At 42.7% G+C, this 25,856-nt stretch overlaps 1 long non-coding RNA gene across 1 annotated transcript; it reads right to left on the bottom strand.

Moving 5' to 3' along the window:
• Positions 1-12,162: 12,162 nt before the first annotated feature.
• Positions 12,163-14,582, bottom strand: LOC149364082 (uncharacterized). The gene is made up of 2 exons (XR_016288597.1): positions 14,483-14,582; positions 12,163-12,350 (listed from the first exon to the last, which is right to left on the bottom strand). It is a non-coding gene; the product is annotated as an uncharacterized LOC149364082 (long non-coding RNA).
• Between the last annotated feature and the right edge of the window lie 11,274 nt (positions 14,583-25,856).

The raw sequence follows: 25,856 nt of genomic DNA, 5'->3' as shown, positions 1-25,856 counted from the left end.
CAATATTTTCAAAGTCGCAATTATCTCTAGGCCCGTACGTACGTGAACATTATTGCATGGTAGAAATCACTGCCTAACTGTTTAAGTAGGCTATGCCCCAAAAATATTTCGCCGCACTAATTACTGCCAAGTGACGCGTCCTGGCATCGAAGAGTAATCGCCTATAAAAAGTGATGACGATTTGCATGCAGACCAGCAAAGAGGACAGCAGAACGGAGGGGAGAACACGTATGTTATACCTCTCGATGTACAAGGCAGCCCGCGAACGCGGAAGGTGCCCCAATCCTAAACTGTATCACACTACAAGGTATTACCAAAGCATGCAGGCCATCCCTAAAATCCCAAACCAACAACCTGAGCAGTGGGAGGCCTTGCTGTCCAGCCCAAACCTATAGGATCAAAGACAGCTGGTTCTGGCGCAGCAGACAGCTAAAGCCGGCCCTGTAAGGACTCCTACAAGTTTGTCGGAAGGGAGGGGGGGGGGAGGCAAAGCTTTTTATTGAATCAAATGTTTGCGACCACCACCGGCAATGTTGCCATGTTTGTGCTGCATAACAAATACGAACATTAGTAAGAAAAACTACAGTGCGCAGGTAAGCGAACTTTTTATATTACCTGTTTCTTGGACGCTAGCATTGAGTCGGGGTTGCTAAAGTACGTGCTATCCAATGCCTCTTCATAAAGCATTGTACAACTCTTGACACTTGCCCCAGCTTATGTTCAAAGGTGTATTGTGTCTTCCGTGTCTCGTCTAAACAAATCCGAACGACTACTTTCCCCAACATTTCATCGCATAACTGCAATTTAACATCGCCAGTGAGAGCTAAATTGTACTGAGTGGCGGGGCGACCGTATTTCGGCGCACATCATCACAAAAATAGCACTAGGAACTGCTGTAGGAGGCAGGGCTCTTCAGTGATCGTTTCTTCCAAACTGCATGCTTGAGGCCACAGCCATAGAGAGGTTGCTACGCTGAAGAATAACTTTTATTGAGGAAGCAATACTACGCCAGGCCTAACCGCCCGTCGCGTGGTCCGTGGACCCCCCTGCTCCTCGAGGAGCCGCCGCCGCGCCTAACAGATGGTGTGACGTCAGCGTCTTCGTTGCTATGGCGACGCGTGACGTCAGCTTGCTCTCTCCACCGCAGCCAGGAGAAGCCGTGCTCCTCGAGGAGTCTCGCCTTGGAAGTCACCGACGGAGTCTATTTCTGAATCTAGTTGCTTTACTGCTTCTGAACAGTTTAACGCGACATACAAGCAAGCTGGGCTTACTTGGCTTACGTGGCAACCGCTAAGCTTACTTGGGAACCGCTTACCCGAGTTACTCGGGTGAGCTCGGGTAAGTTCGGAAGAGCGTCGGGCCAGCTGCGCGAGAGGATTCTCGGGAAGAGCAACATGGGTCGCACAAAACCTACGGGTGGCTGTGATAGAAACAGCCACCTGCCAGTGCAGTGCAAAATCTCTTTACCGCTGCGCCACTGCGCTGATAGAGGTATGAGAACTCAACGCCATCTATGGATGTTAAATAGAGAGTGAAAAATTCTGCATACATGTGCATTCACCCTCTGCTCGTAACGCGTAATGCTCTTGAGGCGGAGCTTAACTGTCCCATCCAATTCAAGAATGAACACCAGCTTTCGCACATGTTCTCGGTTTAACGTTAAATCCCACCAATTTTTTCTGATAGTGAACATGATAAAGCAGCAGCGTAACCTCCCCTTCATTAAGCATTTCAACACATCCTTTGATGGCGCGTGCCAGTTCTGTGATGGAGGTGGCTGACACCTTCCACATGGTTTGGGTGGGCCAGTCAAACCCACCGGGACACAAGAGCTTACATATCGATCTGCAAGTAATCCCGCTAAAAGAGCAGGGAATATGCTGAAATTGTATCGCGTTTTTCTTACACAACCATAATCGGTTTAAGTGGAAAAACAGTGATATGCACACAATGCAAAAATCCTTACAGAACTCATTCTATATGAGAAAGCATATTATGTCGTGGTACCAACACACATCAACACTTTTTACAAGCCATAATAGAAAGTTTGCGTTTGTTTGCTCTGTCCCGTGCGCTTTTCTTTCTTTCTTGATCGTTATTTCTCTCATGTTCAATGTAATAGCGCTTCTTTGGTACTTTCTGGTGCTTTTAAGTTGTTACGTCTTGTCAGCCGTTTTTAACTGATGCTGCAGCTGTTCCTAATAAAGTCTCTTTCGCGCAGCTCCCGTCCACGTGTAATGAACATGGAGGCAAAACAAAGGTATTTGGTTTGATTTGATTTATTTGATTTCATTTTGTGTCTATTCTCCAGCTTTCATGTCATTTGCCCCGAACAACCCTGAGCGATCACAGGCTTTAACCATTATATCCGAAAATGGATCTGAAAGCGCCGGTGGGAAGGGGAATGTAAAGTCTGGTGGTGAGAGTATGTTGGTCGGGCACCGCTCTTTAGGAAAACAAACAGCTATCGTCTCGAAATGCATCAAATCCTGGTTCTCTGTTAACGTGAAAGTTGCTTGGTTGCTTCAAAGCTGCTACTGTCTGCAGTGCCCCTAAGTGAACATTACGTTATCGGCACGGTTTCGCAATGATAACCAAAAAACGCACTTTTCTATTACACGGCACAAAATAATCTGGCCCGTATGGATGGCCGCGGGAGCTCGTAGAGGGAAGCGCAGTCCTGCAAAAAAATGGCATTGCAATTAACAACACAAACACCAAATATTTTTTCTCAGTGAAGAAAGAAAAGTATTAGGACTCATTGCGTTGATTCAAAATCTGCTGCAGCACTAGAGGGTACGCTCAGTTTTTATATAAAGTCTCGCATAATACTGACGTCGCCAAGAGGGTGGTTGCAAGAACTGCGAACAACAGGAGCTTCGCCAAAGTCATCTTCGACTTGCTTCACCGAGGCCGTGCCCAATGAACTCTCGTTCACAATAACTTCTCGCCTGTATTTATACAGATGCATAGACATCACCCTAGAAAAATGCCCATTGTTGTTTAAAATATAATGGTAAGGTTGCCTTAAGATTCGACTAAAAAACGTGGCTTGTTTGGTTTCCAGCGCAGGTGTTCATGACGTTTTTATGGTTTGATCGACGATGTAGCTGTCGGTATAACCAGATCACGTGGAGAACAGAAGGACAAAAAGGCTCATGCCGGGCGCCGAACAATGCGCTCAGTTTTTGAGAACAAAGATGAGAACGCTTTCTTTTAGAACAAAGGAGAGAAACTGATCGGAGTACCGGACATGAAGAAGGGTAGGGTAGGGGTCTGTAGTAGGCGCCAGGAGGCCTGGGTTAGGGTTAGGGAGGGAGCCGGCGGTGCGTAAACGCACCCGGTATCTCGGTAGTGGGATAGGATCGGCGGAGTCATCCTGAGAGACTGTCCTGACCAGCTCGACTGCTGCTGACCAGAGGCAGATAATTATCGACGTCCTCAAGTGGACTGCCACCCAAGGGCTGTCCACTTCTGGACCTTTGCCCTTAAACGGCAGCCCCTAAGTGTTGCGTCGTACCACGTAAAAGAGGGCGGGCTTTGCACCCCTCTGCACTGCTTGTCAATAAACGTTTCCATCACCACCGCTCGCAGCTTCACAAGCATGTGCATTTCTCAGCACGCGGCATAATTGGACCTCGGGGTTCCCACTGCAGGTTAAAGATCCCCAGGTTGTCGAAATCGGTTCGGAGCCTTGCACTACGGCACCTCTTTTTTTCCTTTCCTCTTTCACTTCGTTCTCTATCCCTTCGCTTACGGCGCAGTTTAGGTGTCTACCGAGATATGTGAGACCGTTACTACGTTATTTCCTGTCCTTAATTTTCAGTACTTTCCTCCTGGTACTAAAGAGATGCATCCTTTCAAAAGCTATCGCCGTCGAGAAAACCTACAATCTATTTTTAGGACATGAGACGGCGAGTGACTGGCTCACACATCGGGATGGAAAATGAGAGTGAAAGAAGATAGAGAAATAGAGGTGCCATTGTGGAGGGCTCCAGAATAGTATCGCCCACCTGGGGATCTTTAACATGCACTGACATCGCACAGAGAACCGGTAAAATTGAAAATTTCCTTTGAGGAAATCAAATGGCGCAGTCACTGTCTCACATATCTCGAAGGACACCTGAACCGCGCCGTAAGGGAAGAGATAAAGTAGGGAGTGAAGGAAGGAAGAAAGAGGCGCCGTAGTGGAGGCCTCGGGAATAATTTCGACCACCTGGGGAACTTCAACGTGCACTCACATCGCACAGCACACGGCTGCTTTTTGCGTTTCGCCTCCATCGAAACGCCGCCACCGCAGTCGACTTTGAATTCGGGTACTCCGGCTCAGTAGACGAGTGCCACCCGGCTAGTCAGGCTGAAATACTGAAGATTTTCCACCGAAGTGGGGCTTCTCCATTACGCCAGGCTATCCCTAGGTTATCGGGAACGTCAGAAAAGTGAACTACCGTGCCTTTCAATCTGCGCAACCCGCTGAATGCCGCTACAGCTTGGAGTCCCGACGACGTGTAAATGTGATTGGGACACTTACGTAAATATCACTGCATAGTTTGCAGCGATTTGCAGTCCGGAAACATGCCCCGCCGCTGTGGCTCAGCGGTTACGGCGCTCGGCTGCTGACCCGAAAGACGCGTGTTCGGTCCCGGCTGCGGCGGTCGAATTTTGATGGAGGCGAAATTCTCAGGCATGTGTACTGTACGATGTCAGTGCACGTTAAAAAACCCCAGGTGGTCGAAATTTCTGCAGGCCTTCACTACGGCGTCCCTTATAGCCTGAGTCCCTTTGGGACGTAAACCCCCATGAAACCTAAAACCCTGTTATAGTGTAACAAAATGAGAATAAGAAAAGTGCACCGAAGGAAGAATTGTCGAAGTTTCCATCTCTCCTTTCTTCACGGTCTTCCTTTCGCGCTACTTCGCAAATACATGGCCACAATGCCGCTATTTTTTTCTCTCCTTGGATAAACACGGCCAGATGTCATCAGCAGCCAACACTTGGACGATTCTGCTAAAAGACAGTTGCATGCGCCGCCGTTAACACCGCAAAATTTTTTTTTCAAACGATAGATTAGTCCGTGATAGCGTTACCATTTCACTGTTTATTGAATATGCGTGATACATTTTGAGCTCAAAAATACTCAAAATTCTTTCGTGAGAAAATTGGCGCCATTAAGCGTCACGCATAAATTTTCATTTTCTTAAAATGGCTAAAAAGCTTTCGATATTTATGACAGCTTCTAGGTTGCACAAAATTTACAAAAAAAGCAGCCTTTCTACTTTTACTCTCGTGTAATAACTCTCTACCACGTTCGTGGAATGCTGACGTCAGATAGAAGTAAAATTTCGGAGAACGAATCAATATTAGGTCAGCCAGCTCTTTGCCATACAATGGTCGATGTTCTAAGGACAGGCTGAATATTAGATTGGAGTTAGCACAATGCATTATCGGCTGAAAAGTATTGGGTACAACACTGAGACACGCAAAGGTAGCAGCGAATGGGGAATAAAAAAAGAACAAAATACCGGTGGAAACCGAGCTAGAAAATGAAACATATGCTAGGCATGTAATGTACCGTAAATATCTGCTACGCTGTGCTAGGCAAGACGATGATTTTTAAGAAATAAAAATACAGCCAACGCAGTCGAAAATCTACTCTGAAGAAATTAGAGAAGTTTACTGATATGATGCATAAAGAAATGCTTTATCTTGAATACTAGTAATAGCCTTTGTACTTTAATGAATGATATGGGGATATAGACCATACTCAGATGAGGATCTGAAATTTATTTGCTCACATCTGAAAGGTTAGTGGAACTTTTTCACATTGTGAGGAGCCACAGCTGCCTATGATTTACGGTACCTTAAGTTCCTTCGAGCAGGCCAGGGTCACCTTTCCGCTCGCCGACCTCTCCACCTTTCGTTTTTATTAAATTGCTTTCTCTCTCTTATATTCCTTTACAAATTTTTATTACATTCGAGAAGACAAAGCCCGCCTATTTAAATAATTTACAAATAATTTTTCAATAAATTATTTCTTAACAGTAACAAATTTTCTGGAAGGGTCATGTTTTTTCTTCTGACTTTTTCGCTAACAAGCGCCTGCGTACACATCAATGAGAGGGTGAACCTTTTTTCATCAGTTACCTACTGCTAGTACAGTAATAATACTACCGCATAATTTTTTAATTGTTATAGGCTCATGTTCAAAGCCACCGGCATGTGGCTTGACCAAATTGTTTCTGACCGGAGATCCGAAATCGGGACTGTCGTATGGATAACTGCGCCTGATCCTGAAGGTCCTTCGCATCTTGAAATTTGAGATATGTGCATACGACTAACAGCTCCGAGAAGAGAACAAGATAACATTCTTCTCTGAAAGCTGTTTCGAACATGGCGTGTCGGTTGATTGGTGACCCATTGTGTTAGCGACGAAAGCAAGTGTCCTCAGCAAAAGCTATGGCTATGAAAGCCTCCGAATTTTTCTTGCAAAAATTGCGAAATGATGGTCAAGAATACATTTTTTCTTAGAAATGTCGTTTCCTTTAATGCCTGACTGATCGACTCGGCGATGTGAAGGTGAATAGGGATGACATGCCTGAAGGGAAATAGGCACTCCTAACATAGCGCATAACACAAACTACATTTTTACGACTCGGCGGGGCAACTGCTGCCAAACGGAGCAACGCCAGTTGTGTGCAGTTTCAGGAGCACCTTGTTACTAAGCTCCAATCGCTAACATAGGTCATATGGTGGCCGTACGCCCCTCCACCACGTGGCGACATCACTGGAGTCACTTTTAAGCCTATATTAACCACAACTATGAAAGCATGAGTTCGGCGTCCAAGGGATCTTTCTTATTTCAGGTCCACGTGCGAACCCCTGCATGCGGGTTTTAGCTGAATGCCCAGGTCTCGGTTTCGACAGACACCGACCATGACATAGACAACGCTCACCGCGGGAATATCTCACGCAGTTTTGGCTGTCAAAAGGTGATTTAGTCAAAAAAAAAGACGATGCTCTTGGTATGGCATAGAAAGCCATGTAGTCAAAAGAAAACATGAAAATTATAAAAAAGATCATAGAAGCGCCAGGAAAACATGTTAAAGCGGATCCCAAGCAAGGAGACTTAGCAGCCCAATAGAAGGTAAAAGCAGCGGCTTTCTCATGTGGCTCCAACAATGGAGGGAAAGATCTTCTTAGTCCAGTCTCGCATAACCCATGCTCCTCAGTGACATCAGAAATACTGTCGATTTTCCACCGAAGTGGAGCTTCTTCATTATGGCAGGCTACACCTGGGTTATCGGAGGCGAAAATGGCAACGCTGTGTAACTGTGAGTGGGACATTTACCAAGCTATCACTGTGAACTAAAAAAGAAAGCAGCACGATTTACAGCGATTTTCAATCCGGAAAGAGCTGGTGCGTGCTACATAGCAGACTGCACTGCCATTGTGCACCTCAAAAAAGAGAACTACCGTGCCTTTAGTTCTGCGGGACCGCTACACGCTCCTACAACTAGGAGTCCTGACATCCGGCTAAAGTCTACGTTTAAGAGGTGAGCAGAGATCATAGAGCATTTCAATCTGATATTTTTACAAACGGATTAATTGTGAAGAGAAGTCTGATACACCTGTGAAAAAAGTACAGGAAACCAATCCGTTCCAACACCCTATAATGGCAATGTGTTGGCGTTTCATTTATCTCGCAGGAGAACTCTCTCTGTGATTGGGCCGTAGAATCCTTCTAATAAGACGTTACACTTAATTTTAATCACCAAGATTTTTACACGGAAAACATGCGCCATATTCGAGTTGTAAAAGTACCAGAATCGTTTAAATAAGTCAAGACGCGCAGAAATTATAGTGCTACAAACTCTAATTCCTCGCAAGCGCTGTTCACGAACCGTGCAAGCCGGTTGGCCTCTTGCCCTGGATACTTATTGTTGATTGTGCGTAAAATTTAAAATCTGTAGCCTCATTGGGATTTGAATTTTAATCGTCAGTGTTGGGCTCGCAGCTCTTTAATTTACAAGTAACACCACAAGGGCCACCTGTGTTATTTGATACGGGTGGAACTTTCCGCTTTTAAAAAGGGTAGTATTTGTTCCCAATGCGTTTACGTGCCTTGTTTCGATATATTTTCTATGTGCTGTTGATAAATGGAACACAAGAAAAAGAACGACCACAACGCGCCTTCGTTTTGGACGTTTTGAAAAACACAACCGCCAAAAAAATTCTCAACACGACTACGATGCTCCGTAAAGCGAAATTTGAGCGCAGCTATATATTTGTCTCAGGCACAGTAGTTCATTGCTTTGCTTTGATGGGTTGACGGTACGTCTGGCGACGATATTAGTTCGTTAGTAGAAATAGTAGAGGAATTCGATGATGTGTAACGCAGAGCGGGCGAAAATGTGTATATTAGTATGATAGCATTATTAGTAGAAGACGATGATCATGTGCAGTACAAGCAGCGCCCTCAACTGCGGCATCTCTTGCTCTCTTACTCCTTTCACTCGTCTTTCACCTCCGCCTTAAATGCGCAGTTGAGGATTCCGCAGGGAAATGAAGGAGCTCCGCTATAATTGCATTTTTAAGATCAATTTTTATTGCCGGCACACACAGAAGGCCATTTTAATTTCTTTGTTCTTTTGCTGACAATGGTGCTGAATGGGCAATATAAACTTCCTGAAAAGCACAAAAAAAAATGAATTGCCACAAGAGTCAATAATATTATTTTAACGCTAACGATATATATTACCCAAACACCCGGCAACAGCAACGCAACTGATGTAAAGTTACCACGGTCAACCCTCTTATAGTGCGGCCGCCGCGGTGGCTCAGTAGTTATGGTGCTCGTCTGCTGCCCCGAAAGACGCGGGTTCGATTCTGGCCGCGGCGTTCAAAATTCGGTGGAGGCGAAATTCTGAGGCACGTGTACTGTACGATGTCAGTGCACGTTAAAGAAACCCAGGTGGTCGAAATTGCCGTAGCCATTCACTACGTCGCCCGTTATAGACTGAGTCGCTTTGGGACTTCAAACCACATAAAACCTAAAACCTAAAAACCTGTTACAGTGGAGCGAAATCAGAATAAGAAATGTGCTCCGAAGGAAGAACTGTCGAAGCTTTTATTTTCCTTTCTTCAAGGTCTTCCTTTCGCCCTGCTTCGCAAATGCACGGTCACAATGCCGCTATTTTTCCTCTCCTTGCATAAACAAGGCCGGATGTCAACAGCAGCCTATACTTGGACGATTCTGCTAAAACAGTTGCATGCACCGCCGTTAACTCCACTGCATTTTTTTCGAAGAAAAGAAGAGTCCGCGATAGCGTCAGCATTTCACTTTTTATTTAATATGCCTGATACACTTTCAGGTAAACAATCCGCAAATTTCATAGTCAGACAATTGGTGTCATCACTGTTCACGTATATATTTTGTAATTCCGCCCTTTTCCCAAAATAATGGCTAAAATACGTGTCTTTATTTATGACACTTTCTAGGGGGCAGAACATTCACAGGAAAAGCAGCCTTTTTCTCAGGTATAATAATTCTGTATCGACGTTCGTGGAATGCTGACACCAGGTAGAAGTAAAATTTCGGAGAACGAATCAATATTAGATCAGCCAGATCTTTTCCATACAATACTCGATTTTCTAAGGAAAAACCGAACATTAGATTGAAGTTAGCACAGTACATTACGGAAGGAACGGTGTTGAGGAAAGCGCTGAGACATACAAAGGTAGCAGCAAATGGGGAAAAAAACGAACAAAACACAGGTGGAAATAGAGCTATAAAATGGAACACATGCTAGGCATGTAATGCACCGTACATATATGCTGTGCTGTGCTAGGCTAGAGGGCGATTTTTAAGAAATAAAAATGTAGCGAACGGGAGTCGGAAGTCTACTGTGAAGAAATTAGAGAATTTACTGATATGATGCATTAAGAAATGCTTTATCTTCAAACCTAGCATTAGAGTATGCGTTTGTCCTTTAATGGACGAAATGGGGTGCAGACCATACTGAGGTGAGGATCTGAAATTTATTTTCTGATGTCTGAAAGGTTAGTGCAAATTGTTAAAATTTTTAGAATCTGACTACCATTTACTGTACCTTAAGTTCCTTCGAGCAGGCCAGGGTCACCTTTCCGGTCGCCGACCTCTCCACCTTTCGTTTTTGTTAAATTGCTTTCTCTCTCTTATATTCCTTTACTAATTTTATTACATTCGAGTAGAGAAACCCCGCCTATTTAAATAATTTACAAATAATTTTTCAATGAATTATTTCTTAACAGTAACAAATTTTCTGGAAGGGTCATGTTTATTCTTCGGACTTTTTCGCTAAGAAGCGCCTGCGTAGACATCAATGAGAGGGTGAACCTTTTTTCATCAGTTACCCACTGCTAGTACAGTAATAATACTACCGCATAATTTTTTAATGCTTATAGGCTCATGATCAAAGCCACCGGCATGTGGCTTGACCAAATTGTTTCTGACCGGAGATCCGAAATCGGGACTGTCGTGTGGATAACTGCGCCTGATCCTGAAGGTCCTTCGCATCTTTAAATTTGAGATATGTGCATACGACTAACAGCTCAGAGAAGAGAACATGGTAACATTCTTCTCTGAAAACTGTTTGGAACACGCCGTGTCGGCTGATTGGTGACCCATTGTGTTAGCGACGAAAGCAAGTGTCCTCAGCAAAAGGTATGGCTATGAAAGCCTCCGAATGTTTCTTGCAAAAATTGCGAAATGATGGTCAAGAATACATTTTTTTCTTAGAAATGTCGTTTCCTTTAATGCCTCACTGATCGAGTCGGCGATGTGAAGGTGAATAGAGATAAAATTGTGAAATGATGGTCAAGAATACATTTTTTTCTTAGAAATGTTTTCTTAGAAAAGTTCAGCGCCCAAGGTAACTCTCTTATTTCAGGTCCACGTGCGAACCCCTGCATGCGGATTTCAGCTGAATTCCCAGGTCTCGGCTTCGACAGACACCGGCCATGACATAGACAACGCTCACCGCGGGAATATCTCACGTAGTTTTGGCTGGGAAAAGGTGATTTAGTTAAAAGAAAAGGCAAGGTTCTTGGTAGGCCATCGAAAGCCACACTGTAAGAAAAAATCCCGCAAAAGTACGTAACATGTGGGCGCTAACCTTGTTGCCGCAACATGTGCTGCACCCCTCCGTTGTGCACGTGCTCCGTGGTGAAGTAGTGCGGTGCATTGAGCGGCAACAAGGCTAACGCACACATGCTATGTACTCTGTTATGACGTCAAATGTTCTGTAGACCACGGTGTATGTGCTGTTTTTATGCTGACGTTACATCAACCGTCATAATAATGTACAGCATATGTGCTGCAACTGAATTAACATGACATGATCTGTTTATACGACTACACCCCATGTTCCGTTCTCATGCTGCACTGTACATTACACAGCAAAGGTGCTAACATATGCATGTCCCGTAGCATTTATCAGCAGCCCATGGCTAGTTATGAAAGTTGACTGAACACATGCTGTTCAATGCTTTACGGCACATAATACGCAATGTTACACTTTGAATGGTACGGCAAAACAGCGCTGACGGACGGGACGGAAGAAGTTGAGACAAACACATGCGCTGATGTTTGCCAGCGCATGTGTTTGTCTCATCTTCTTCCGTCCCATCTGTCAGCGCTGTTTTGCCGTACCATTCAACATGAACCAACCAGCCCGACTCAGCCCTCTCCTTGAATGTCCTTGAATGTTACACTCCCGTATTTTCTGATCGGGGCCAGGCCCACTTTCAGGTCAGAGGCATGCTACGCATGGTAAATATGTCATGTCTGTAGCCTGTCACTGGTAGTCGATGCAATAACACATCTGTGTGTACAAACCTAGAAACGCCACAAAATTTGTACATATACATGTGTCTATATGCAGTACTTTTTGCATCTCCTTCAAAAATTTCCAAGCAGAGACGCAATCTAGGAATAAATATTGCATAGAAATGAAATAGCTTTAGAAAGTTTTAATTAAGAACACAGAGGTACAAAAATAGCAAAAGCAAGCTATACAGAGAATCTACATTGAATGATATAAATAAAACAGTTTTTTCCAAAAGCTACTAAATCCAATATCTAATCTGATATCAGAGTTCATGAACACGCCAATTTTGCGCTACACAATAATTCAATATCTAAGCTCTGATATCAGAGTTAATAAGCACACTAAATCTGAGCCATGCAATCCTGCCACTTTTTTTTGAACTTTTCAAGCTGCTGAAGGGCACTGTGCACTTTTGGGTGGACTGAGGTTATCCTCCGGGACACCTGCCGGCTCCTTTCCTCTGGGTTCATCCCCACCAATTGCCTGAAAAGAAAACGACACAGTTAGAAGCTAGATCATCCTGCTTAGACCTGCAGAATTTTAGGGCTAGTCTAAATGCATAGCTGTCTCTTTTAGTACTGCCGTTAGGATGAGTTTGATTCCCAACAGTCCAATGCTCTCTTAGCGCCACTTCTGTGGAAATAACAGTACATATCAACATCATTTACATGGTTATACCAGCTTTTCAAGCAAAACAAAGCAACACCAAGCATTAAAGCAAACACCAAGCAAACAAGCAACACCAAGTAAGGCATGCTGTGATGCCAAGAGAGCAAATGACTCCAGTATTAGGAAGGCAACAGTAACTTGTTCCAGACACTGTAGTTACTCAGTGCATTCTGATTTGGAATTCTTTATACAACCAATTCTTGTCCCGAGAGATATGCCTTGGGCATAAGCCACAGTGCAGTTACTACCATATGCCTCAGCTTCTAATTTTGGCAAAAAATTTTGAATTCTGTGGCTTGCAAATGAAGAATCTGCAATATTCTGGAGGAAGGCTCCCACACATTCCCGTACACAGCCTCACACACAGCAATGGCTCGCATGCCATCACTTCCTGTCTTAATGCTTCGCGGCCCGTACAGCACAGTTCTGTGCTTATTCAGAATTTTTTCGCTTCCCTACTACTCAAGGCTCTTTCTGTCCCTTCTCTTCTTTCTCAGTAGTCTGCACGGTTTTCTTTCCGCGTTTCTGGTCATCAAAAAGTTCGCTTTTCCTCACAGCTCATGAGCCTGTTGTGTGAGCTCGCTGTGGGTGTATCAAAGTGAGAAAAAAAATTGCGCTCTATTCGTACCTTGGCTCCAATATAACGGGAGGTGCTTTCTGAAGCATATGATTTTGAAAAAAAAAAAACTCGTTCTAGACTCTTGCATATATGGTAGCACTGCTTTTGGCAGGTGCCCGTACTGTAAATTTCTCATACAAATATGCGAGAGTGTTGCTGCCAGAGCCACAGCACTTGTTGTGCTGGCTTGCATGAGCAGAAGAGTAGCAAACATATCAAGGCATCAGCAGAACTTTGTTCATTACCAGGTTGTACCCTTCCTAAAAATTCACATGAAAAACAATCACATTCCTGTCGTTCTGTCATTGTACTGGTTTCTACAGACACATTATCGTCCAAAAAAAGATAATGTGGCTGCTAGCACACCATTGCACAAAAATGCTCAAATCATAGGTTTTTGTGAACTAGGGATCTTACACATGACTAGACAATACAGTCAAGCTCTGATTTTATTACTCTACCAAATGACTGAAAGAGCTGAAGAAAATTATTAACCGAGCCATACTCACATAAAAGCTAGCCTTCAAGACTTCTATAAAGCCATGAAGAACAGCCCAAAAGAACAATACACAGTAAGCAGACAGGTTGAGCGCACGTGTGCATGTCGTCCTTTAGCACAACTCTTCGTGGTTTTGGAGAATAGAAAGAGACTAGCATCTTTCACGGGGCTTACTTTGCAACTACAGCACATTCAATTGCAACTCATCTCTAGAGGAGGGCTCAAGGATGTTTAGCATATGAAAATAAATATTCTTTACTAGCTGCCTTGCTAGAATGGAAGCTTAATTAAATCCTGCCTACTATTTTCCTGGCCTTCCCTGAAACTGCAGGGTTCACCAAGGATTTCTTGCATTTCATGCGTTCATATTCCTTATTTCTTTGATACAACAGCAGTTGCCACCCGAGAATGGCATAAAGAAACTGTAACAAAAGAATGAAAGCCATGGTTGCATGCACTGGAAAGCACAGCGGACTCCCAATTTCTGACACAAGCCATCCACCTCCTAGCAGCTTCACACATGCTTGAGCCACATAGTTGAGATAAGTAGTTGCGTCCTTTCTTTGTCCATATGCCACAGCGCTGTTTTACCGTAATGTTCGACCTACTCGCCCATCAGTTAGTATTATTAAGGTTGTCAAACCACACACAAAATGCACATGCACATTTAATCGTAACAATGTCAGATGTTGTGGGAGAGATGCCAGGCTTATGGAGTTTGCATGCAGCTTTTTCTCACGTCTCACTGAGTATAAGGCTACTGCAACAGTCAGAGAGATAGATATGGTAAAAACTTGCGATACACAAGAGAAAAATTTATGTGCTTACCTCTGAATGAATTCCAATGTGGCTTGCACTTCTTGACTGTATTTGATGTTGAGACAAAAGTATGCAGCAAAAAGGATCTCCATGGCAGCCAGAAAGCTCAGGCCTTTAAAGCACCTCGCTCCATCGAGCGTCACAATGCATGTAAGATCAAATATGCTTGTGCCTGAAAAGAAATCTCCTTTAGAGCCAAAAACTGAGTTCAGATTATAGATGTTAACAATTGTGGAGCAATTTTGTTTTAAATGCTACAGCTCGGAAGAATAATTTTTGGCATTATAATATGAACATGAGGCATACAAATTTTTTGCACATAGCTAGTCATGTCAGCACAGCTCACAAAAAACATTGTCAGCACCTCTATATGTAGCATGCTAACGGTAAATGCTCAAGCTATTTATAAAGTAATGGACAAGAGCAGATGAATGAATGGCAATGCATGTGATATTTTCTAAATATAACTCTGAAGTTAATTTTATAGGCCACAAACCAGAATTCTACATCTGCACTAGCAGGGTTCAAGCAGCGAATTATGCTGCCAGCTACCATCTCTAAGAGAAGACTGCAGCATGTGCATGGTAAATTTAGCTTGCTGGGCATGCCCCATCGAGCTGCATTGAGTCTGACTTAGAGGGTAGTTCAAACCCCTTCTCCTGTTGTTATTCTAGTTCTTTGTTATTGATGAGGTTTCATATTTTATAAATATGCTTTTTAGAAAGTTATACTACTGCTCAAAGCATCCAGAAAATCATAAAAATCTTACCAAGTACAACCACCGTTGGGGTGGGGGGCAGGTTGCTATTCAGTTCAGCAACACAGGCTGATGTCTGTGGAGGTAAGAAGTCGTTATCATAAGCAGATGTATAAGGGCACACAGGTAACAAGTGTGCTGAAGAATCGCAGGAATAATGAATATCTACCGAACTGCAGCAGCAGGACTACAAAAATGAAAGTTCACAGCCTTCTACATTTCGGTAAACCTTGAGGTAGTGCCCAGGAAATTTTACTGAAACACTGACGGATGTTAATTGTAGATTAATTCACTTTTTCTTTGCCACTGGCTACAATCTCTGTGAGCAACTGCCCTGGAGTGTGCAAGTTTCATCTACGGTCATAAAGCAGAAGTTTTGGCAGTGCTGAGAGGCTACTAACTGAGTATCCGTTTCCGCAATAATCTCACCTCAAAAACACCAAAAAGGAGCTCTGTCTTTTCCTTGAAGAAAATGCACAGCAATGGGAATACCCAATGAGCAGTGCTTTCGGGTGGCCAATGTCCTGTGCTGCCTTGTCTGTCATAAGGAGCCATTGAAGTGCCTCGTCTCCCTTCAGGCTGTGCCGCAGGAATGCGTAGAAGACCTCCAGGTCTGCAATTTCTTGATTTACAAATAATCCTTCCAGCTGCGTGTCAGTTAGCCTGAAAAATTAGACATTTGGCTGTAAAGACTGCTTGACATCACTGCAAACGCACATAACAATTAATGAAAGGTAAGTGTGTGCTTGCACAAGACTTTTAACCTTTTCAGAATAACAATCCAGTGCTAACCAATTCATCAACACCTAGAGAGTATGCCCTCTCAACTGTGCATCATACGTTACCGCGAAACTTCACTTTTTGCTCTGCCGTCTTAAAGCGAAATTGATGGTCAAATACAATGTGTTTCAGGGAAGTCTGCCACTAATTTTGAAAAATGAGCTTTCTGGGTTATGGAGACTGGTTCTGCAGCAGAATAATACCAGTGTATGCAGACAACACAAATAGGTTAAATAAAGTCGGCTCAAAAGCCGGTTAAATAATTTCTCATAATTAACTTTATAACTATGGCGTTTAGGCAACTGGTTTCGATTAAACATTTGTGGCCGGTCATTAATAATAGCCATATCAATTTCTAGAGTTTCGAAAACACGATTACTCTGATGCTATGGCCCTGCAAATTTTAGCTACATCGTGCCAAAATACACGCATTTTTGAAATCCATGCAGGCAAAGCAATCCCTCCAGTGCACATAACTACTCAAAATAGCCAAACTTTTTGAGTTAAGGCATCAAGGGTAACCTTGTTTTGAAAATTCTGAAAACTACAAATCTCTAATTGTAACCAGGCGCTAACTGTAACAGTTTAAGTCATCAGAAATTAGTTAAACGAACCTAACCTCGTTGAACTGCGGAAGTACGTGAGACAACAGCAGTGACGCTTGCTGACAGGTGCAATGACAGCGTTTCAGCCATGTCACAATCGCGTTAACGATGTGTAATGTCTAAAGGGGTTATTTACGATGTATAATGTCTAAAGAGGCTATTTTTGCACCAATACGTGCAGTTTTTGGCTGGTTATGGCAGGAAACGTCAAATGCGTCAACTCTGACCGCCGTACCAGCTGCACATTGCAAGCGCGTTCACCGCACAGGATGCTGGGAAGGTAAACGATCCGATCATGCAATACACCTTCGCCCTCACGCCTGCTCTCGGCGAGCACGGAAGGTTTCAATGGGAGAGCACTCAGTTGCACTCTCGCAGTGCTACTGCTCTGCTCCTCACTGCTCGTTGGTTCTGCTCCAGTTCTGACAACAGAATGTGCCATGAGTTTCAAATTAAATAAAATTTCGAACCAATTTTTGAATTTTGCTTACTTTTTTGACAAGATAACAAATGTTCACTGGCCTGTATTTCATGGGCTTCATACTATTTAAGTGTTGTTGGAAGTAAAACTTTGACATAGAACATGGCACTAAAAGTGCCTTAATCAAATATATTGCTTACCCTTGCACATACGGCAGCCAGCATTACTTTAACGCACACTGAGTAACAGTTATTTTTCGTGAAACCTCAAACAGCATTTCAATTTACTGACAATGCAGTTTTCAAGTAAGGTTGCATACATACCTTCTGAAATGGGCCAGGAAGTGCTGCTGTGGACAGCAAGGGCCACTCTTTCTGCACATCACAAGCTCGCTTGCCTTGGGTGTTGATAGTCACTTGAATTGCTGCATAGGCACGCATCAAGAGTTCTTGATATTTACTTCGGTCAAGTGGGTTTGATGCTCTCAGATGTGCTAGAGCTTCATGAGACGGAGTTCCATGGAATCAATAATGACTGAAAATCTTCCAGTGATGGCTGGGAGGACGACGTTGAAGGCTCTTCTGTAAACAACATTCAAATGCAATCAAGCTTGGCAAAGGAGTTGAAAAGTGGTAACAACACTAGCACTTGCAGCAGCTGAGAAAATTATGAGATGACTTTCATTGCATAGCATTTACAGTCATTTAAACCTGTGCCCCATATATTTGGGTTTATGGGGTTTGAACGTCCCAACTTGACTCAGGCTATGAGGGATGCCATAGTGAAGGGCTCCAGAAATTTAGACCACCAGAAGTTCTTATGAGGCACAAACATGGAGGCTAAAAATAAAGGTTGATCTTAAATTGAGAACAATGTGCAATGACATTGCACAGTACATAGGCCTCTATAATTTCACCTCCATAAAAATTCAACCACTGCAGCCGAGATCAAACTTGTCTTTCAGGTAAGCACTCAAGAGCCATATCCATTGAGCCACCACAGATTTTTAATCAAGTAACGTAGTCTTTAGCATGATGCATCATCATCAGCCTACCTACGCCCACTGCAGGACAAAGGCCTCTCCCGCATCTCTCCAATTAACCCTGTCTTGTGCCATCTGCGGACACTTCATCCCTGCAAACTTCCTAATGTCATCCGCCCTCCTGACTAAGACGTCCCCTGCTATGCTTGCTCTTGTAGCATTACCCTTAACAAACGCAAGTTATCTTCCCTTCCCATTAGATGTCCTGTTCATGCTCATTATTTTTTTATTTAGGTTAAAGTATCATTAACTAGCATTTATTCCTAGATCCACTCTGCTTTCTTTCTGTCTCCTAACGTTTCAGCTATCGTTTTCCTTTCCATAGCTTGCTGCATTGCTCTCAATATAAGTTCAACCTTTATTGTTAGCCTCCATGTTTCTTCCCCATAGGTGAGTAGAGATATAGCTGTTATATACTTGTACAATGCCATACCTGTACTTGTAGACTGCCAATCATCACCTAAGAGCACCTGCCAAATGCACTCCACCCCATTCTTAATCTCACAGTTATTTTACTCTAGTAATCCAGGTCTGCAGTCATTACCTGTCCCATGTGGGTGTATTCCTTACAGCTCCAATCCTTGCCACAATTCTGCATATTAATTTTTATACCCACTATTCTGCTTTGCCTGTCTAGGTCATTGATCATGCTCTGTAATTCAACCCCCGAGTTTACTTAGTAAAGCGATGTCATCAGCGAATCGCAAATTACTAACGTATTCTCCACTACTCCTACACTAAGCTATTCTTAGTCTGGATCTCTGAATATCATCTGTAAACATATGTTGAATGGTACGTACCAGAGAGATCGTGTCACTCCCTGCCTCACACCCGTACTAATGGTGTTCTGTCACTTTCTCTGTGAAGGAATATGGTCGCTGTGCAACCGCTGTAGATTTTTTCAGTATGCTTATATGCCTCTCTTACATGCTGGTTCTCTGATGCCTGCATGACTGCTGAGGTTTTGACTGGGTCAAATGCTTTCTTGTTGATTAAATATAGGAGTTGGTTATATTTTACACTATTCTCTGTTGTCTGATTCATAGTGTTAATATGGTCCATTATAGAGTACCATTTACAAAAACCAGCTTTGTCTTTTGGTTGACTTAGGTCTAAGATTGATCTAATTCCATTAGTGATGACCTTAGTCAATACCTTGCAAACAGATAGTAGGCTGATTGGTCTGCAATTCTTCAATTCCTTGATAGCCCCTTCCTTATGAAGTAAGGTGATAATAGTGTTCTTCCAAGATCTGATACACTAATGATTGCGAGGCACTGCATATACAAGATGGGCAGTTTATCAGGGTGGCAGCAGGATGTACAATTGGGCAAGTCTAAGTGTTTCACTTTGAACAAGATGGGTTACTCTGACCTATGCTTGCAAATTTAAACAAAAATGCTTTTAGCCAAGAGGGAGCAATACTATATGCATTTGTGCATTTTAACAGAACATAACCCTGAGAATTGTGTGTGTAGCCAAGTTAACCTTAATGTGGTGCAAATATTATTTTGAGCCATAATGCTGCCTTTTTGGCCTTACTGTTCCAAACCTACACTTGAACTATGAGAAAAATTGTGGTGGAGAGCTTCACATCATTTCTGACCACCTAAGGAACCTCAATGTCTATTGGCATCGTCCAGTAAACAGGTGGTTTTCTATTTTGCCCTTTTCAAATTTGACAGCTATGGCCAAGAATCAAACCTCTGACCTCATTCTCAGTAACAAAATGCTATAGCCACTGCACTGCCACGGCAAGTAATATATATTTTTACATTGGTAAACAAAAGAAAAAATGACTTTTGCATAGGACAGTGACGTGTGAAGAAAAAAACTGCAAGATGGGGTTAGCAAACAATTTAATTTGTTAAAAGCCATAAATCAATGTGAATATAGAAATAAACGACAATATACTGTGTTTCATGCATCAGGTGCAACGCTGTCAAAGCTAGTGGTCTTGTTTGCACTGCATGCAACTGCAATAAAAAAGTACTGCGTTCCTCGTGGAGCGCAAAATAAATGCTTTGCCTGCAACCTTATTGCATGACGCATTTGTCATGAGCTCGGTCAAATGCGCTATTATTCCTGATGACATACGCTATCACTTTCTTCGTGCCTTTGAACACTCGACCAGAAAACTAGCACGAATAACATGCCTCTCTGTATTTTCTCATGCAGACTTGCACCTCATGTATGAAATGGAGGTTAGCAGCCACCCCAGAAGTGCATAGTGGTGGCAACATCAGTGCAGGTTTGAAGAAAAAATATACTGTTCACACTGGAATTTTTGTCAGCCAACAGCTGCTGCTTATGAGAACTTCTTGTTGTGCGAGATGGTAGCTGTTCATTGTAAATATTTAAAGGTGGGATAAAACACACACACACACCCAAGAGAAGACAATGGGACGGAGTGCCACTCAACTCACAACCACTCACACAGTTGTGAGTGGCGCTCCGTCCCATTGTCTTCTCTTGGGTGTGTGTATTTTGGTGCCTTTAAACATTTGTAATGAACAGCTGCTGCAGCAAGGACATGCGATTTGCTGCGTCCAACATAGTGGAAACAGAAATCAATAACATGTGAAGGACGTGGCTTCTCTACCTTTTGTAGCTGCTTTTGCTTTACTGTGTCTTATGTCAAGTAGGTGCAGCCATTTGAAAAACACTAATAACAACAGCCACACCAAAATAATATCGTGCTAGTACCAGTTTTGGTTTGGTTTGGTTTATGGGGTTTAACGTCCCAAAGCGACTAAGGCTATGAGAGACGCCGTAGTGGAGGCATCCGGAAATTTCGACCACCTGGGGTTCTTTAACGTGCACTGACATCGCACAGCACACGGACCTCTAGAATTTCTTTGGAGGAAAAATTCTAGCCGCCGCGGCCGGGATCGAACCCGCGTCTTTCGAGACAGCAGCCGAGCACCATAACCGCTGAGCCACCGCGGCGGCTAGAGTACCAGTTTTGGTTGACAGAAGTTGATCCAGCTCTTTTAAGATCATGACTACACAAGCATTTCTAGTTACATTCGGCCTGCCTTCCAGTCATTTCTGTAGCACTTCCATTTCTTCGAAATGAAAAAGGATACAATCAAGTTTCCGATGACAATATATCAAACTGTAGTGTCTTTCCTTTTTTTTCACCTGTAAATCTTTTCTAACGAGAGACGTCTAGGTCCAGAGAAAAGTATCCTGACTTTAGCGCTATGTTATAATTTTAGTGGTTTTGCTTGCACTATTTGTTCACACGTACAGTAATAGACAAAAGAGTGTGGGTTGCATATTCATGAAAAAAAATGTATTTCTGCATGGTCAGGCAAAGGATGCCAATGAAAAGTACAGATGCATGATGACACATGCGTGCTCCATTCGCTGGAATGAATATCTGACTTTCTAGCGAGCTAGTGCAGAAAACTTTTTTTTAGGCCAATCTGCATCCTGCAAACTTTTGTCCATGACTGTACAACCATCACATGGGAGCCCTGGTGCCACAATACAGTAGCAGGACTGTTAATCAAAACTCATGGATCTTATCACCCAATATAACTACATGCAGTGGCTACAATAATGCATAGAGCAATGCAATGCATCTTTAGCATGCAACTTGTGTGCTTCAAGATTTATCAGTCACGAGAAGAGAATTATTAAAGCAGAACACTTTGTAGGCATAGTATGGTAAATATTCAAGCCACTGTAGTCACACTTAACAGATGCAGCTGATCACTTGACCCCATTGTTAGCCTAGACTGAACTTTATGCTCAGGCAAATAAATGCCTGCTTCAAGTTTTAAATTACTGATAGCAAATCTAAATTCCTTCAGAATTGACATGCCTGTTCTTTGTCTACATTAGGTTATAATAAGAATGCACATATGCACATTAGTCAGGTCAGATCCATAACTTTGCATCACTCTACTGATGCAGAAGGCCTGTCTGCTATGCGATGCCAGTGCCTGCATGTTAAAGAATCCCAAATGGTTCAAAATTAACTAGGAGCCCTGCACTATGGCATCTTCTTTAACCCATGTGCAGCTTCGGGATGACAAGCCATATCAGCCTGATGAATGTAAAGCACTGTGTCATAACACATTTCAATGCACACTCTAGAAATGTTGTTGCCAGCCTCATCTACGGCATCCTCTGAGTATCAGGGTTTGAAATTTATATTGGCCACAAGATAGGTGGTGCATCTCCTTATGAATAGCGACGGAGTGTTCCATGCATTTCGGTGAGCATGTATCACGCATACCAATAGCCTAAACATCAACAACACATTTAATGTACTGAAAGCATCGTACCTGCACTGGAAGCATCTGCAGTGGAAAAACTGGAGCCAAGTATGAATGTGCAGCCCAAACTGCCACCAAAGTTCTGTTGCATGAACTTAAAGCATTCCTCATCAACCTCTGTGCCGTCTTCAAGAAATACCTAGGGCAGAGAAGACATTCTAGAATGTGAATTTTTAAATCAAGGATCATTATAGTCTAGCAAGCTGGCTAAACAAACACCTCGAGGCACCAGGGAAGATGTAGGTCTTAAAAATGAAAATGTTTAATACAATAACGTAATGAAATTAGATGTGGATATGTATTACTTCGTTCTCTTTTCAAAAATATAATTAGTTTCAGTATATCTCAATCAGTACTCATATCATGGAAAAATAACTGAAGCCTAACTAGGTAATTTTTTTACGGTTGTTGAATTTCCCTCAACAGTTCTTGGTTCCGACTGGAGTGCAGCTATAGCCAAATACCTGCCATGCGGAGCTATGCTATATATATTGTGTACAACATCGCATAATAATGATCAGTTTTGTCAAAACACCATAATTACGATATAATTATTAGATGACAGTATTGTTCACGAATTTGATATGTTCGACCGAGCTAGAAAAAAATAGCACAGCTCCATGGTTCAGTTATTTCTGAACTCAACAATATAAGTTTAATTGAAATTGCCCAATAAAAAAGTAATGAAAACTTCTGCTAGGGTACTGGCAAAAAACATGGATTGGAGAAAACAGCATCTGAGGTGTGCACATGCCAACCATCTGAGTCCTCAGAAAATGGCGCAATGCAGAAATTCCGGGAGAACTTCATGATAGTGAGTAATACCCAGATTAGGGAAGAGCACCAATGTTCAAACAAGAGCAAAATGGTGGCCACTGGATATGTGGTTTTACCTCAATTTGCTCCGAAATCGCCATTTCAGTGTTTTGGAGGCATCAAATATATCATTTTTAGTTTGATAGCTAGAGGCCAAATTATAATGACAACACAGCGCAGACAAAACAAGGATGAGAAAGGAATACGCCGGTACAAGCACTGACTTTCGACACGGTTTACTGGAAAGCACGTCAAAATATACACATCACGACCTGAAAAAAACAACAAACAAAGGATGCCTTGTCACATTCACATTGGGTGTGTTGAAAACAAAACGAAAATTCATTATGAAGCATTTAACAGCACGACCTCTTTCTTAGAGAGCGATACAGATGGTGCACTGACACAATGATTCTGGTTTTCATAAATTTATGCGCCATCCATTACCTCAAGCACCACCTTTTCCCAGTGTCTGTCTAGCACAATGCGGCACATGAATTCTGGCACACAGCATTCAGGATCTAGAAAATGATCGCAATCGCAGCAGTTAATCATCAAATTCCCCCCTCACAGCTTTGTTTACATCGTAAGGGTGCTCTTTTAACCTTTCATTGGCTCACCTGCCAGTTTTGCCAATGTAAATATAGCCACATTTCAAAGGAATCGAGTACATTATGCCTTCAGTGCACTCAATAACGCGATTATGATGGTTGAATGTGGAACCTTCATTGTCTTGCCGATCTTGGTTGACACACACAGGTGCTGAAGCTTCTCAGGTGCGGAGAAAAGAACATCAATGCCGACTCAACTGCCTATTTTATTTAATTGGTGCGATAAATTGTGGATGTAGGTGACAGGCACAACCTTCCTTTTGAGAGTTACAGTCTCAATGGGGGCGTAACATGCCTGTTTCTAAGGCACTTGGCTACAGACACCAACAAAGGTTCTGAGTATCCAGCAGTAGAAAAACAGCTAATAATATTTGCTGGGCAAAACTGGGTGCCATGGCATGTACACAGGATTTCATCAAGGCATTTTAGAAGCAAAGTTTAGCAATCTCTGTTCACCAGACTCGAGTGATCCGAAGAAAACGGTTGTTTTCTCCGCACCTCAGAAGCTTCAGCACCAGTGTAAGCATGTCAGCCGAGATAACCAAGGCAACGAAGGTTCTACAATCAACCATCAGAATCGCTTCGGAGATTCCACAGAAGGTATAGTGTACTCAATCCCCTTGAAATGTGGATATTTTTACATTGCTCAAACATGCAGGTATGCAGGTGAGAGGTTAAAAGAGCATGTGAACAAAGTTGCGAGGGGGAATTTAATAATTCGCTGTCACGATTGCTATCATCTGCTAGATCCTGAACACTGTTTGCCAGGATTCATGCGCTGCATTGTGGTAGACGGACAGGGTGCGCGAGATAATAGAGGCCACAGAAACTACAATCATTGTGGTAGCACAACTTCTGTATTAGTTCGTGCTGTTAAATGCTTCATAATCAATTTTTTTTTGATTTCAACACATCCAGTTGTGAATGTGACAAGGCATCCTTTGTGCATTGTTTTTTTAGGGCACCATGTATATATTTTGATTTGCTTTCAAATAAACGTTGCTGAAAGTCGGCGCTGGTCTTGTCTTGTCTGTGCTGTTTTGTCATGACGAATTACCAACAAGCCCGTCCACCCATCTTAGCAAAGGTCAAATAGATCTTGAGACCTGGTAGGTAGGTACTTTAAGCATATTGAACCCGAATATGCCATTTTTGAAAAATTGAAATTTTCGCATCTTTTTCATCATTTCAATGACAGCGTCTAAAGTTAAAGTATAGCAAGAGTAGATGAAAAAAATACGATGCTATTTGACAACTCCTGAAACTACCATTAAAACAAGTCATGTGCCGAACAGACAAGCCTCTAAAGTGACCAACAAGATATGAAACAAGACTGAAACTATGCTACATAGGGGAAAAATTACAGAACAGCCTTACGATAAAATGTCACACTGATGCATTGTTAATGTACAGCCTACACTTATATTAATAAAGCCTGCAAATCTTTCATATCATTGTTACTTTTTTTGTAATACCCTGCATTTTAACCCCTGCCTGAAACACACCATCAGTTGTTGCTATGGGCTCTAATATTTTCTAAAACCACTTTCCCAGTGTGAAACCAATGTTCCTAAAGCCCATCAATTGCATATCTTCACAAGTGTGGGTGCCGTATTTTATATAGCACAAAATATAGAGAGGGAATTACTATACGTCACCAATCCCATGTCCCAGAAACAGGTTGCATTCCAAGCAGATCAGGAGTTCTGTAGGCAACAGGCTAAGGGAATGCCCCATGAACTTGCTCCAGGGGCATATTGGAACCCACTAACGCATTAGAAGGCACATCCCAAGACTGAAGAGAGAGAGAGAGTAAAAGTTATTGTTCTGAGACTCAACAGGGAAGCAAGGTAGACTATTAATTCAAACATACTCAATGCACATTAGCCCACATTCTAGTTTAAAAACTTGCTTCAAGCTGATCTACAGAAGTAGAAAAAATGATGTGCATCAAAATATTAATATGGCTACCTTGGCATGTCAGCAAGTCAAGATCTTTTAGTTCTGGTACATAACACCTAATGCAACCAAATTTCAAGGAAGGTCATTAAAAACCACCCAC

The sequence above is a fragment of the Amblyomma mixtum genome, chromosome 2, assembly GCF_055824585.1.
Source record: "Amblyomma mixtum isolate Tamu chromosome 2, ASM5582458v1, whole genome shotgun sequence".
NCBI classification, from domain to species: Eukaryota; Metazoa; Arthropoda; class Arachnida; order Ixodida; family Ixodidae; genus Amblyomma; species Amblyomma mixtum.
Note: the sequence above shows the minus strand (reverse complement) of the source record. Positions and strands in the feature narration are given on the sequence as shown.